The sequence below is a fragment of the Crocuta crocuta genome, unplaced genomic scaffold (assembly GCF_008692635.1).
Source record: "Crocuta crocuta isolate KB4526 unplaced genomic scaffold, BGI_CrCroc_1.0 scaffold1012, whole genome shotgun sequence".
In the NCBI taxonomy this organism is placed as follows: Eukaryota; Metazoa; Chordata; class Mammalia; order Carnivora; family Hyaenidae; genus Crocuta; species Crocuta crocuta.
Genome location: NW_027530844.1, coordinates 830 through 4063, shown reverse-complemented (window position 1 = coordinate 4063; position 3234 = coordinate 830).

The window sequence follows — 3234 nt, the reverse complement described above, 5'->3', positions numbered from 1 at the left end:
GCAAGGATCCAAATAATTAAATAATTCTATAGATTTTTTAACCCATAGAATTGTATCCATAGAATGGATTAAAAAACAGGATCCAGGGGCACCTGGGTGGCTCAGTCGGTTGAGCATCAGGCTTCGGCTCAGGTCATGATCTCACTGCTCGTGGGTTCAAGCCCCACGTCGGGCTCTGTGCTGACAGCCAGCTCAGAGCCTGGAGCCTGTTTCGGATTCTGTGTCTCCCTCTCTCTCTGACCCTCCTCTGTATACACTGTCTCTCTCTCTCTCTCTCAGAAATTAAACAAAACAAAACAAAACAAACAAAAAAACCAGAATCCAACTACATGCTATCTACAACAAACACACTTTAGATCCAAAAACAGAAATACATCCAAAGAAATAAAAGACAGAAAAAGCTATTCCATGCAAATAGTAATCAAAACAGTATGGTATTGGGATTAAAAAAAAAAAAAGACACACATATCAATGGTACTGAATAGAGAGCCCAGAAATAAACCCATATATACAGTCAAATTAATTTGCAACAAAAGAGGCAATAATGTATAATAGGGAAAGGAAAATCTCTTCAATAAATAGTACTGAGAAAACTGGAGAGTCACATGCAAAAGAATGGAACAAGATTACTACTAACTTACATCATACACAAAAATTAACTCAAAATGGACAAAAGACTTGAATGTAAGACCTAAAACCATTAAACCCCTAGAAGAAAATATACACTTATAAGCTCCAGTCTTGGCAATGATTTTTTCTTTTTTAGGATCTAACTTCAAAAGCAAAGGCAACAAAATGAAAATGCAACCTACTGAACGGGAAGAAATAATTGCCAATCATATATCTGATAAGAGTTTAATAGCCAAAAATATTAAGAACTCATACAACTAAATAGCAAACAAACAAAAAGCCCAAACATCTGATTAAATAATGGGCAGAGAATCTGAATAGACATTTTTCAAAAGAAGACCCACAGATGGCCAAAAGACACATGAAAACATGCTCAATATCACTAATCATTAGGGAAATGCAAATCAAAACCACAATGAGATATCACCTCATACCTGTTAGAATGCTAGTATCAAAAAGACAAGAAATAGGGGTGCCTGGGTGGCTCAGTCATTGAGCATCCAGCTTTGGCTCAGGTCATGATCTCACGGTTGGTGGTGCATTCAGGCCCTACATAGGGTTATGTGCTGAGAGCTCAGAGCCTGAAGCCTGCTTCTAATTCTGTCTCCCTCTCTCTCAGCCCCTCTCCCCTCTCATGGTCTGTCTCTGTCTCTCAAAAATAAATAAAATGTTAATTTTTTTAAAAAAGACAAGAAATAAATAGTGGCAAGGATTGGGGAAAATGGAAATCCTTGTACAATGTCTGTAGGGACATAAAATGGCATAGCCACTATGGAAAACAATACACAAGTTTCTCAAAGAATTAAAAATAGAACTACCGTAAGATCTAGCAATTCCACTTCTTGGTATTTATCTGAAAAAAAATGAAAAACNGACTCCCTCTCTCTCTGACCCTCCCCTGCTGACGCTGTCTCTCTCTCTCTCTCTCTCTCCTAGAAATAAATAAAACATTAAAAAAAAAAGAGACAGAGAACAGTCTGTTCAACAAATGGGGCTGGGACAAGTGTATTTCATCAGGCAAAATAATGAATTTGGACCTTTATATCATGTCACAGCCAAAATTTACTCTAAACGAATAAAACCTAAACTAAGAGCTAAAATCATAAAACTCTTAGAAGAAAACATGAGGGTAAATCTCCATGACCTTGGACTTGACAATGAATTCTTAGATATAACAACAAAATCATGAGCAACAAAGAAAAATAAATTTGATTTCGTTAAAATTTAAAACTTTTGTGCATCAAAGCATGTCATCAAGAAAGTGAAAGACGATCTACAGAATGGGAGAAAATATTTGGAAATTATACAACTGATAAAAGTTAATAGCCAGAACATAGAAACTCCTATAGCTCAACAACAGAAAGATAAACAACCCAATTTAAAAATGGGCAAAGAATTTGAAAAGACATTTCTCCAAAGAAGATATACAAATGGCTAATGGGCATATGAAAAGATGCTCATTCTTAGTCATTAGAGAAATGAAAATAAAATCTGTAATATATTCTATTCACATCTACTAGGATGTCATTTTAACAAAAGAATAACTAGCAACTATTGGTGAAGATATGAAGTTGGAACCCTTGTATATTGCCGGTGGGAATGTAAAATGGTACTGCTGCTGTAGAAAAGGTCGAAATTCCTCAAAAAGCTAAACACAGAATTACCATATGACCCAGCAACTCTAATCCTAGGTTTATACCCCAAAGAATGAAAACAGGTATTCAAACAAAAACTTGCTCACAAAAGTTCTACAGAATTCAACATGTAGAAGCAACCTAAATGCCTATCAACAGATGAATGGATAAACAATATGTGATATATATATATCACATACACATACACATACATACGCACACACACATCATGGAATATTCATTACTTGGCAATGGGAGGAAATGACATAATAACTGATATGTGCTACAAAATGAATGAACCTTGAAAACATTAGGCCAAGTGAAATTAGTCAGCTATAAAAGGACAAATATTACATTATCCCACTTATATGAACTATCTAGAATAGGCAGATTCATGAAGACAGTAGATTAGAGGCTACCAGGGGCTGAGGGGAGGTCTAATGCAGAGTTGTTTTATGACTACAGAATTATTGTTTGGGGCGATGAAAATATTTTAGAAACTATGATGATGGTTATACACCATAATGAATGTAATGTCACTGAATTTGTACACTTATAAATGTTCAAAATCACAAATTTTGTGTTACATATATTTTACCAAAATACAAAAATTTAAAAACAAGTAGACAAATAGGCAATCTGCCTCAGAGCATATGCCTTTGATCACAATGGATGATATCCCAGCCTCCTCCAGCTCCAAGTCCCTGACAGCTTCCATATCTGTAAAATATTAATAATAATCTCTGCCCTGCCTCTCTCATCCTTGTTGTAAGAATCAATTTAAATAGGGAACAACACAGGGCTTTCTAAACTGCAAAGAACTGGACTGAATTCAGGTGTCATTATTATCTTAGAGGCTGACACATAAACCACCACAGTAAGTTGATCTTCCGTACTGTGCTATAAAACTATTTGTTTTGCCATATCTTGCAGCTCAGAGGCAATTTGTATTACACTATCAGTTTCCAGT